We start from the raw sequence: 13,586 nt of genomic DNA, 5'->3' as shown, positions 1-13,586 counted from the left end.
GCCACAGGGAGTAAACAGGATGTGTTCCAGATAGTACAGCTCAAGACAGTGGGACCTCTGTCAATCTGCGTCCTTGAGTGACTGTGTGGGGCAGTGGCGCAAAGCCCCAGGTGATTCAGAATGGATGTACAGTGTAAGCAAGAAGTAAAGTTTGTTGTATCAAGCTGGAAGGGTTTTGTGATTATATGTTATGGCCTATCCTGACACATAAAATGCCTTATAATTCTCTGTACCCTTAACATTTCTTTAAGAATTAGCATGTATTATTTATATTATCAGAATTTATAAATCCACAGTAGAAAAAAGAACTTTGAAAAGCAGCAAGGCAAATATAAGAAAACCAGCAAAGTCAAAATTCAGTTTTAATTTCCACTACATTAATTGCTTTTGCACCATATCGTTCTGAGATTCTTATATTTGCCTGTATTGGAAAATAAGGTCTTGATTCAGTGACCTGAATTTCTGCCTTAAGAAAAAGAAGAGTAAGGGAATTCCCTCACAGTCCAGTGGTTAGGACTCCACGCTCTCACTGCTGAGGGCCAGGGTTCAATACCTGTCAGGGAACTAAGATCCCACAAGCTGCGTGGTGCAGCCAAAAAAAAAAAAAAAGAGTAAATTAAACCCCAAAGTATGCTAAAGGAAGGATATAGTAAATAACAGAAAACAATGAAATTTTAAAAACAAACAAAAATTTAAAAACAATGAACCAAAAGCTGGTTCTTTCTAAAAACCAATAAAGTTGTAAACCTCCAACCAAACTGAGAAAGAACTTAGCAAAATTAGGAGAGAGAGGACCACAGATCCTATAAACATTAAAAAGATAATAGGGGACTATTAAGAATAATTTTATTCCGGGACTTCCCTGGTGGTGCAGTGGTTAAGAACTACCTACCAATGCAGGGGACATGGGTTCGAGCCCTGGTCTGGGAAGATCCCACATACTGTGGAGCAACTAAGCCCATGCGCCACAACTACTGAGCTTGTGCTCTAGAGCCCGTGAGCCACAACTATTGAGCCCCCGTGCCACAACTACTGAAGCCCATGCGCCTGTTACAGCCCGTGCTCTGCAACAAGTGAAGCCACTGCAATGAGAAGACCGTGCACCACAACGAAGAGTAGACCCCACTCACTCCAACTAGAAAAAGCCCACCTGCAGCAACAAAGACCCAATGCAGCCAAAAATAAATAAATAAATATTTTTTAAAAAGAATAATTTTATTCCAGTAAATGAGACAACTGTGATGACACACAAATTTCTGGAAAGGCGTGGACTACCAAAACTCAAACAAAAAAATTCCTAAAAATCCCTATTAAAGAAATTGATTTTGTACTTAAAAACCTTCCCACAAAGAAAATTCTAGGCTCAGATGTCTTCACTAATGTATTCTGCCAAACATTTAAGGAAGAAATACCAAGCTGAAGGAGAACAGACGAGAGAAACACATTCCAACTCATTTTACAAGACCAGAATTACCCTTATAACAAAACCAAAGACATTTCAAGAAAACTAAATTACAAAGCATCATCCCTCAAGAATATAGAGGCAAAAATCCTTAATGAAAAAATTAAATTCTTAATATGTGAAAATAATAATATAACCTAATACATCACAGTGTATGCAATCTTGGTTTAACATTAGAAAATTGATGTAATTCATCGTGTTAACAGAATAAAGGAGAAAAACTATATGATCATCTGGACAGATGTAGAAAGAGCATTTAACAAAATCCAACATTATAAAAACTCTCATGAAAACAAATAATAGAAGGGAACTTCCCAGCCAGATAAAAAGCATCTACGAAAAACCCACATCTAAGCTCAAATGCTGAAAGAGTGGGCTTTTTCCTCCTAAAATCAGGAACAATGCAAGGATGTCCACCCTCCAACCCTCCTCAACATTTTATTAGACATCCTAGCCAGTGTGGTAAGTCATTAACAAGAAATAAAAGGCATGTAGACTGTAAAGAAAGAAGTAAAGCTGTCTTTAATCATGGGTGACATGATCATGTACTTAGAAAGTCTGCAACAAGAGCTACAAAAGGTAACAAGTGCATTTAGCAAGGTTGTGGGTTAATTTTTTAAAAATTCTATTTCTATATACCAGTGATAAATAATTGGAAAATGAAATAACATTTGCCATAGCATCAAAACTATGGAACATTTAGGGATAAATTTGACAAAGCACAGGCAAACACAGTATTCTGAATATTTTAAACATTGCAGAAATGGCACTTGTGTTTGCTTTTGTGTAACTCGTGGACAAAGACTTACAGACAGATGCAAAAATAAATCCTCCTTTGCAACCCAGAACTCATTCTTCAGTATGAGTTTTGATACAGAAGAAGGAACATGATACCTAAAACAGGTTCAAGTGTTGGGGGTATATATACACATAAAGGTTGCTTCCAGGACTATAAAATTGCATAATTTAAAAGCATAAGATATGAGGGAAATTATCAGCTATACTGATTTAGTACTCTAATGTTGACATGAAACAAGGATGGCTTCTTTTTTAAGGCTTGTATCTTGAGAACACAATATCTGGACTTTAAAAAGGTACTGGCATAAAGGAAACATTCCCACTTACCACTGCAACAAAAAGAATAAAATACCTAGGAATAAACCTACCTAAGGAGACAAAAGACCTGTATGCAGAAAACTATAAAACACTGATGAAAGAAATTCAAGATGATACAAACAGAAGAGAGATATCACATTCTTGGATTGGAAGAATCAACATTGTGAAAATGACTATACTACCCAAAGCAATCTACAGATTCAATGCAATCCCTATCAAACTACCAATGGCATTTTTCACAGAACTAGAACAAAAAATTTCACAATTTGTATGGAAACACAAAAGACCCTGAATAGCCAAAGCAATCTTAAGAAAGAAAAACATACCCAGAGGAATCAGGCTCCCTGACTTCAGACTATATACAAAGCTACAGTAATCAAGACAGCATGGTACTGGCACAAAAACAGAAATATAGATCAATGGAACAGGATAGAAAGCCCAGTGATAAAGCCATGCACTTATGGTCACCTTATCTTTGATAAAGGAGGCAAGAATATACAATGGAGAAAAGATAGCCTCTTCAGTAAGTGGTGCTGGGAAAACTGGACAACTACATGTAAAAGAATGAAATTGGAACACCATACACAAAAATAAACTCAAAATGGATTAAAGACCTAAATGTAAGGCCAGACACTATAAAACTCTTAGAGGAATACACAGGCAGAACACTCTATAACATAAATCACAGCAAGATCCTTTTTGACCCACCTCCTAGAGAAATGGAAATAAAAACAAAAATAAATGGGACCTAATGAAAATTAAAAGCTTTTGCACAGCAAAGGAAACCATAAACAAGATGAAAAGACAACCCTCAGAATGGAAGAAAATATTTGCAAACGAAGCAACTGACAAAGGATTAATCTCCAAAATATACAAGCAGCTCATGCAGCTCAATATCTAAAAAACAAACAACCCAATCCAAAAATGGGCAGAAGACCTAAATAGACATTTCTCCAAAGAAGATATACAGATTGCTAACAAACACATGAAAGGATGCTCAACATCACTAATTAGAGAAATGCAAATCAAAACTACAGTGAGGTATCACCTCACACCGGTCAGAATGGCCATCTTCAAAAAATCTACAAACAGTAAATGCTGGAGAGGGTGTGGAGAAAAGGGAACCCTCCTACACTGTTGGTGGGAATGTAAATTGATACAGCCACTATGGAGAACAGTATGGAGGTTCCTTAAAAAACTAAAAATAGAACTACCATACAACCCAGCAATCCCACTACCAGGCATATACCCTGAGAAAACCATAATTCAGAAAGAGTCATGTACCACAATGTTCATTGCAGCACTATTTACAATAGCCAGGACATGGAAGCAACCTCAGTGTCCATTAACAGATGAATGGATAAGAAAGATGTGGCACATATATACAATGGAATATTACTCAGCCATAAAAAGAAACAAAATTGAGTTATCTGTAGTGAGGTAGATGGACCCAGAGTCTGTCATACAGAGTGAAGTAAGTCAGAAAGAGAAAAACAAATACCATATGCTAACACATATATATATATATGGAATCTAAAAAAAAGAAAAAGTTCTGAAGAACCTAGAGGCAGGACAGGAATAAAGACACAAGATGTAGAGAATGGACTTGAGGACACGGGGAGGTGGAAGGGTAGGCTGGGACGAAGTGAGAGTGGCATGAACATGTATACACTACTAAATGTAAAATAGCTAGTGGGAAGCAGCCACATGGCACAGGGAGATCAGCTCAGTGCTTTGTGACCACCTAGAGGGGTGGGAAAGGGAGGGAGGGAGGGAGGGAGAGGCAAGAGGGAGGAGAAATGGGGATATAGTATATGTATAGCTGATTCACTTTGTTGTAAAGCATAAACTAACACACCATTGTAAAGCAATTATACTCCAATAAAGATGTTAAAAAAAAAGGTACTGGCATAGCCCAATGATATGTACTGTTCTAGGGTGTGATAGCTTAGGAGTAATCTGATTTCAACTTAATGCATGTTTAGAGGGTGTCTAAAATTCAGAACCAGTCAGAGCCATCTCCTCTGACCATAAACATGGTCCTAAAGTAAATTGCTTGAGAAAATTGGATCCCAAAGATTGCAGGTGGGGATTTTTTAAAGTGTGTCCATAGTCTATGGGAGATCAAAGAAGGTGACCTAGAAGGACTGTGGACCGACTGACATGACAACTGTGGACTAAGCAAAAGTTCTTTTTGAAAGGGCTATCTTATCTTGAAGATTAGGACTCAAACCTTGGAGGAACTAAGTGACTGGCAGTGGAAGGAATCAGAACACATGAAATTCCTTAAAAATGTATTGACCTAAATAATTTTGCCTGTTTTATACAATTTTTAAAAATCCTTTACACTTACAAATAAATAAATATTTAATAAAACAGAAATTAAAGAAGATCTAAATCCATGGAGACATATATGATGGATTGTAAGACTCAGCCAGTTTTTTTGTAGAAATTGGCAAGCTGGTTGTACAATTTATATGGAAATGTAAAGGACCTAGCAGAGCCAAAATAATTTTTAAGAACAACAAAGTTGGTGAACTTACACTACCTGATTTTAAGACTTGCTATAAAGGTACAGAAATAAAGAGGGGGTATTAGCATAAGGATAGTCCTATAAATCAATCGAACAGAAGAGAATCCAGAAGTAGACCCATATATTTATGGTCAATTGATTCTCAACAAAAGTACAAGGTAATTAATGGGGGAAAGGATAGTCTTCCCTAAAAATGGTGCTGGAAACCATATATCCATATGGGAAAAACTAACCTTAACCCTTACCTCACACCATACACAAAGTAAACTCAAAATGGATCGTAAGGCTAAATGTAAAAGTGAAACTGAAATTTTTAGAAGAAAACAGGAGAAAAATCGTTGTGGTCCAGGTAGATGTATTAGTTCCCTAGGGCTGCCATAACTAATTACCACCGGGTAGTCAAAACAACAGAAATTAATTTTCTCACAGTTCTGGAGGCCAGAAATCTGAAATCAAGGTCTCAACAGAGCCATGCTCCCTTTGAAGGCTCTAGAGGAGCATCCTTCCTTGCTTTTTCCAGCTTCTGGAGGCTCCTGACATTCCTTGGCTTGTGACAGCATAACACCTATCTCCGCCTCCATCTTTACACAGCCTTCTCCCTTGTGTGTGTCTGTGTGTGTCCTCTCCTTTTTCTGTGAGAACCTAAATCACTGGATTTAGGGCCCACCCTATTCTGTTATTACCTTCATTACATCTACAAAAACTTATTTCCAAATAAGTCACATTCCGGATAGACAAGAATTCTAGGGGGACACTAGGCACCCACTATAGTGGGCATAGCTTTCTCAGGATGTGCACATGTGCTCGTGCACATACACATGTTGATAAGCTGGACTCTGTTAAAGGGCAAATACTTACTTCTCTTTGAAAGCATAGTTAAGAAAACGAAAAGGCAAGCTACAGACTGGGAGAAGATATTCACAATAAATATCTTACCAATGACTTGGTCTCAGAACATGAATGGACTCTTACAACTCTAAGACAATTAGCCCATTAGAAAAATGGGCAGAAAATTTGAAGGGATACGTTGGGGAAATGAAAACCACAATGAGATACTGCTGCAACACCCACTAGAAGAGCTAAAATCTAAAAGACTGACAATACATGTGTTCACAAGGAAGGAGAACAACCTGACATTGCTTAAACTGTTTTGAGATTTTTTAGGATGTTAACATTCAGGTACCATTTTATCCAGTAATCCTACTCCTAGGTATTTACCCAAGAAAAATGAAGACATATATCCACAAAAAGACTTGTACACAAATGTGTGGCAGCTTGATTTACCGTGGCTACAAACTCCATATCCACCAACAGGAGAATGGATAAATAAACTGTAATATATCCATATGGTGGAATACTTTTCAGCAATAAAAAGGAATACATGCTACACAGGGATACATGCTACACAGGGATAAATTGAAAAAACACGCTGAACGAAAGCATCCTGACATAAAAAAGCACAGACTGTATGATTCCAATTATGTGGAATTCTAGAACAGCAGAACTAATCTGTAGGGCCAGACATACCATCAGTGGAAACCTAGGGCCAGGATGGGGCAGAAGCACCAGGGAACTTTTTGTAGAGATGAAAATGTTCTCAAAAAAAAAAAAAAGTTCTTTATTTGGATTGGGGTGGTAGTTCAACAAGTTTATATACATCTTTCAAAATTCAAACAGAACATGGAAATGGATGTGTTTTATTAATTACTTTTTATATATTATTTATTTATTTTTGGCTACGTTGGGTCTTTGTTGCTGTGCACAGGCTCTCTCTAGTTGTGGCGAGCGGGGGCCACTCTTCACTGTGGGCTTCTCACTGGGGTGGCTTCTCTTGTTGCAGAGCACGGGCTCTAGGCGTGTGGGCTTCAGTAGTTGTGGCACATGGGCTCTAGAGTGCAGGCTCAGTAGTTGTGGCACACGGGCTTAGTTGCTCCGCGGCATGTGAGATCTTCCCGGACCAGGGCTTGAACCCGTGTCCCCTGCATTGGCAGGCGGATTCTTAGCCACTGCGCCACCACAGAAGCCCTATTAATTTATTTTTAAGGCTGTTCATCTCATAATATTGCATTTAAAAGTAAAAACCTAGAATTACTTTAAATATCCAGCAATAGGAAATTGGCTACATAAATTATGATTCAACTTCCAATGAAACTGCTTCTTTTCTTTCCAACAAAACAGAAGCAGGAACATAAGCATCACCTAGGAGCTTGTTATAAATACAGAATCTCAGCCTCCAGCTTGGACCTAATGAATCAATCTGCATTTTTAATAAAATCTTCAGATGAATCACATATACTGATAATGGACTGAAGAATGCCAGCAATGGAGAAAGCACAGTGGCAATCTAATTTACACGTCAGGGCCCTCAAAAGGCTCAGGAATTGTTGGCCCAGGTAACTTTGAAAAGGGATGCAAAGATGGGGCTAAAAACAAGAGGATTAGTCGCAAATGAAATAAACAGATCCCAGATCCCTTCTGTGACTCAGTGCAACAGGTAACTCTCTCTCCCCAGCTATGGAATAAGAATGGAGGTCTTCTCCTCTGGCAAGGGTAAAAGAGAGAGTCTATAGAATGTGGCCAAGATTTGAGGATGAAGGGGTATCATGATGAAAATGGAGACTGAGTAAAACTACACATATTGAAAGCTTCTCAGCTTCTCAGCTCTGCAGCCTTATATCCCCACTTGGATTTCAGGAATACCATTATCACAAAAGATAAAGATCCAAAAATCCTTCTTGAGGGATCAGCCCAAGAAGAACTATCTAAAGACAGTGAAATTGAGTCTTCTCTAAGGAAACATCCCAGATGCCCTACTCATATGCATGACTAGACATCCACAGAGCCCCAGACATTCGAAGAAAATCTCTACAATGAAAAGTCAAACCCAAAAGCAGAAAAAAGATAACTTCGAGGAAAGAGAGACAGTGCTAGAAAAAAACATTCTTCAGAAACTCATCGTTTTCAGGGAGAAAGTATTGCATCCATGAAACAAAAGGAGGAGGCTATTTAAAACAATCACAGAAATCACCCTTGGAAAATAAAAGTCTGACAGCAGAAATGATAAGCTGAACTGAAGAGTTAGAAAATAAAGTTCAGGAAATTTCCCAGAAAATGTAGAACAAGAAGATAAAGGATAGTAAAATAGAGAACAAATTTAGCAGGTGCAATATCTGAATAATAGGAGTCACAGAAAGAGAATAAACTGGAGGGGAAGACATCAGGAAGAAGAGGATGAACATTTTCTAGAACTGAAGATTTTGCAAGATTGAAAACCTTCCACCTTGATGGAAGAAAACAGACCCATGCTGAGATACATCAGAAATTTCAAAACAGTGATAACAAAGAGAAGAGATAACCAGTTTCCCAAGAGAAAACAACAGGAAGTTTTATGCAAAGAATTAAGGGATGGAATGGATATCTTGAAAACCAATAAATTAAAGGAAAAAATAAAGCATTTACCCTGCCATATATGAGATGTACCACTTGGTAACCAAGCAGTAGATGAGGGGAAGCATCTTTTTAAAGAGTGTTCCAACTTACACATGAAAAATAAGTTGTAGACCTGGAATTCCACCCATGAATTAACAGATGTAGGCATTAAGTACCTATGGCTCTGATCTTCACAACAGGAGAGTAACCAGACATTTTGTGCCTCCTATAGGCTGAACCTGAGTCTGATCAAATCTCTGGATCCAGCTGCCAATTTGCAAGAAAAGCAGAGGACACAAAACTGGAAACAATCCAGATTTCTATCAACGAGTCAATGGATAAAAGAGTGGTATACCCATGCAACGGAACAGTACTCAGCAATAAAAGGGAGGAACTATCAATACATGCAACAACACAGATGAGTCTCAAAGTAACTATGCTGAGTGAGAGAGGCCAGGCAAAAAACAAAATGCACGCTGCATGATTCCATTTATATAAAATCTTAGAAAATACGAACTCACTGAGAATGACAGAAAGTAAACAATCAATTGCTGAGAAGATAGGAAGGGGTAGGAGGGAGAAATTACAAAGGGGCACAGGGAACTTTGTGGGTGATAAACGTGTTTACTCTCCTGATGCTGGTGGTGTTTTCATTGGTGTAGACATATGGCAAAAGGTATCAAATTGTACACATTAAGTATGTGCAGTTTATTGTATGTCAGTTATACTTCAATAAAGCTGTTTTTAAACAAGGAAATAAATACAGAGGGACATACTGAGCTGCACCATGAGTGTGCAATCAGCAAAAGTCACAGTGGAAAACTCTAAAGGTCAAGTGGTCCAGTTCTTCAATAGAAGGAGTGGAGAAGCAGTCTGTAGATTAAAAGAGAGTCTTGAAAGACATCTCAAATACTTTTTTTTTGCGGTACGCGGGCCTCTCACTGCTGCTGCCTCTCCCGTTGCGGAGCACAGGCTCCGGACGCGCAGGCCCAGCGGCCATGGCTCACGGGCCCAGCCGCTCCGCGGCACGTGGGATCTTCCCGGACCGGGGCACGAGCCCGCGTCCCCTGCATCGGCAGGCGGGCTCCCAACCACTGTGCCACCAGGGAAGTTCTCAAATACTTTTTAGAGAAAGGGTTAAGACTAAACTAAAGTCTCCAGGGACACACACTTGGGTGATAAAACAATTTTTTAGAAATGCAAGAAAGGGGGGTTCCCTGGTAGCGCAATGGTTAAGAATCCTTCTGCTGATGCAGGGGACACAGGTTCAAGCCCTGGTCCGGGAAGATCCCACATGCCGCGGAGCAGCTAAGCCCGTGTGCCACAACTACTGAGCCTGCGCTCTAGAGCCCGCGAGCCACAACTACTGAGCCCATGCACCACAACTACTGAAGCCCACACGCCTAGAGCCCATGCTCCACAAGAGAAGCCACTTCAATGAGAAGCCTGCGCACTGCAATGAAGAGTAGCCCCCACTCGCCGCAACTAGAGAAAGCCCACGTGCAGCAATCAAGACCCAACACAGCCAAAAATTTAAAAATAAATAAATTTTTTAAAGAAAAAGAAATGCAACAAAGGCTACTCAGCCATAAAAAAGAATGAAATAATGCCATTTCCAGCAACATGGATGGACCTAGAGATTATCATACTAAGTGAAGTAAGTCAGAAAGAGAAAGACAAATATCATAAGATATCACTTGTATGTGGAATCTAAAATATGACATAAATGAACTTATCCATGAAACAGAAACAGACTCACAGACATAGGGAACAGACTTGTGGTTGCCAAGGGGAAGGGGAGGTGGGGGAGGGATGGATTGGGAGTTTGGGGTTAGCAGATGCAAACTAGTATATATAAGATGGATAAACAACAAGTCCTACTGTATAGCAGAGGGAACTATATTCAATACCCTGTGATAAACCATAATGGAAAAGAGCATGAAAAAGAATATATACATGTTTAACTGAATCACTTTGCTGTACAGCAGAAACTAACACAACATTATAAATCAACTACGATAAAATAAATTTGAAAAAAAAAAAGGAGGGCTTCCCTGGTGGCGCAGTGGTTGAGAGTCTGCCTGCCAATGCAGGGGACACGGGTTCGAGCCCTGGTCTGGGATGATCCCACATGCCGCGGAGCAACTAGGCCCGTGAGCCACAACTACTGAGCCTGCGCGTCTGGAGCCTGTGCTCCACAACAAGAGAGGCCGCGACAGCGAGAGGCCCGCGCACCGCGATGAAGAGTGGCCCCTGCCTGCCACAACTGGAGAAAGCCCTTGCACAGAAATGAAGTCCCAACACAGCCAAAAATAAATAAATAAATAAATGTATTAAAAAAAAAAAAAAAAAAAGAAAAGCAAGAAAGGGATTACTCTGAGTCAAGTTATTTGGGGGAAGTGGCTCATGGAACAGAAGTCTAGCTCTTTATCTGAGTGGTGGTTACCAGTGTGTTTGCCTTATGATAATTCATTAAACTGTATATTTTTGTGTATGGCTTTCTGTACCTATTTTATTTTTCAGTAAAAAGATATTTGTGTGTGTGTATAATCAGAATGGGGTCAGGCTCCTCAGCAACACCAGAAGCCAGATACCTTTACTCTAAGGGATTGTTAACTTCAACCAAACAATAACACTTTTCTGGCATAAAAACCACAGGCAAAATGAACTGGGAAATAAAATTACAAAATATAATCTCTTAGAAATCAAACAGGGAAAAGATGAAAAGTCCAATAGTGAAATAGTAAATTGAGCAAAGGATTGGAAGAGACAATTCACAAAAAAGGAAAATGAGCTATTAAACATATGACAAGATAGTCAACATCATTCATAAAGAAAACCAGAAACTTAAACTATACTGTCTGCCTCTTAAAAAGATAGGCAACACCCGCACCCCCAAATTCATCATGAGAGTTTATCTGTGAGACTGCAGGAGTATAGAAAAACTCCTCTGAAAAGCATTTCGACAATATCTATCAAAATTGCAAGCATACATGTATGTCCTTTGAGCCAACAATTCCACTACTAAGGGTTTATCCTATAGATTCGCTTGTATGCATGAAAAATTAAGTGTTTATAAGATTATTCATGAAAGCACTGTTCAGAATAACAAAGGAATGGAAATAACCTAAATATCCAACAATAAGGAAACAGTTAAATAAATTATGACACATCTATTCAATGCAATACTATGCAGTTATTTTTTCAAAAGGAAGAAACTCTTCATATACTGACATGGACATGTCTCTGAGACACATTATTAAGGAAAAAAGCAAGATACAGAATAGTGCATAGAATACACCATCATTTGTGTAAGAAGGGTGAGAAAAAAAACATAGTTCCATATATGCATAAAGAAACCCCGGAAGGACACTTAAGTCAGAAAACAATGATAACATGGGCAGGAATTTGGCAGATGGGATCATGGATGGAATGGAGACTTCAATACCATTTTCCTACTATTAAAATTCTCTTAACCATGTGAATGTATTAATTATTCAAAAAATTAAATACACCGAATAAGGAAAAAAACTAAAGTTATCAACAAATTGGTACAACTCCCAACTATACAAACTAAGTATCTGATTTACTTTTAAAAGCTTTTAAGTCTTTAATGGAATTAAGTCTTTAATTCAAAGTCAATTAAGTGTAGATATAAATCAAAGCTATTTTTAGATATGTGAAGACTCAAAAATGTCTGCATCACACAAAGTTCTTAGGAAGCAAATGGAAGGCATATTTCATCAAACCAAGGGGATAAACTAAGAAAGAGAAAGACATGGGATCCAGGAAACAGGGGATTCATTAGCAAAGAGGAAGAAGGGTCCCTTGGTGGGAGATTAGATACACCAGGTGTAGAGCACACAATCTAAATTAGAGTAGCACCTGTGGCTACAAGAAGATGAAAATTCCAAATACCTTTGAGAGTACTTAAAGAGATCTACAGAATAAGGAGGAGTTTGCAGTTGAATTACTGTGAAGTATAAAGAAACAAAAAAGAAGAAAGACCCCTCAAAGGAAAACAAAAAAGTTGTTCAGGAAAGGAAACATAATATAATATAATATATAATATATAATATAATAATATAATATTATAATATACAACATCGGTTAGCTGTTTTTGCAGTCATTATAACGTTAACATTATGAATGTGTACTGATCTAACCCCAACTGTAACATAGTTATATTGATAGTATGGGATCTGGAAAGTGTTCATGGGTATACTGATGGTGGAAGTGGGGCTTGCCAGCAAGGCAGAAGAGCCCTAAATAATCATCTTCCCCTTAGGAAGTCAACAGGTGAGACTTAAACTAAAAGCTGTGGTATAAGCATGTTACCAGAGGTACAGAGGTAAATACTATCAGCTAAAGGAGTTGAAGTTGCCTGTGGCGAGCAGGCAGAGAAACAGCTTTTTTTTTTTCCTCTCCTGTAATAAGCCTTGTGACCCAACCAGACAATCTTTTGAATAATGTATTTTTGTTACTTGGGTAAATATTAAAATTATATTTTTAAATGAAAATAAAGAAATTTTATTTTAAAAGACTGTATTTCATCTACTTTAGGGCACACTGTTCCCCAACATTTTTTATATCTCCTAAGTCGGGATGCTGATGGCATCTTACAATCACTGTTAGCCAGCTTGTGGCTTGTTAACTTCCTAACTAGACATATACAAAAAAGGTATGACAAAAAAAACCAAACTATGACTAATAAGTCTAAAGGAGCTCTTTCAATAAATATAAGAATTCTAAAAACAAAAAAAAATACCCCACTGCATCAAAATTTGGCAGGATATTCTTTTTAGTGGTACATAAAATAATGTCTTACAATTGATGGCATGTTAGAATGGATGAAATAAGGTAATTACCATCCAATCATCTTATAGAATATTATACAACCTGTATTTGTCTAATTGTTTCCTCCATATTAGATAAGCCTTTTTCCTGAGAACACTAGATTATACATCCCATTGTGTCAGTCTAGTCTGCCTCATTACTGGTCATGTGAAGTTAGAGCATATGATGAAGGAGGTGTCTGCCCTATTT

At 38.2% G+C, this 13,586-nt stretch overlaps 1 protein-coding gene and 1 non-coding gene across 2 annotated transcripts in view; one reads left to right on the top strand and one right to left on the bottom strand.

Moving 5' to 3' along the window:
- LOC131757519 (uncharacterized) overlaps positions 1-13,586 on the bottom strand; it is a 74,738-nt gene that overhangs the window by 7,137 nt on the left and 54,015 nt on the right. The gene's annotated exons all lie outside the window — the stretch shown is intronic.
- LOC131757878 (small nucleolar RNA SNORA40) lies at positions 2,228-2,352 on the top strand. Its single transcript, XR_009336028.1, has one exon. It is a non-coding gene; the product is annotated as a small nucleolar RNA SNORA40 (small nucleolar RNA).

The sequence above is a fragment of the Kogia breviceps genome, chromosome 5 (assembly GCF_026419965.1).
Source record: "Kogia breviceps isolate mKogBre1 chromosome 5, mKogBre1 haplotype 1, whole genome shotgun sequence".
Classification (NCBI taxonomy): Eukaryota; Metazoa; Chordata; class Mammalia; order Artiodactyla; family Physeteridae; genus Kogia; species Kogia breviceps.
Note: the sequence above shows the minus strand (reverse complement) of the source record. Positions and strands in the feature narration are given on the sequence as shown.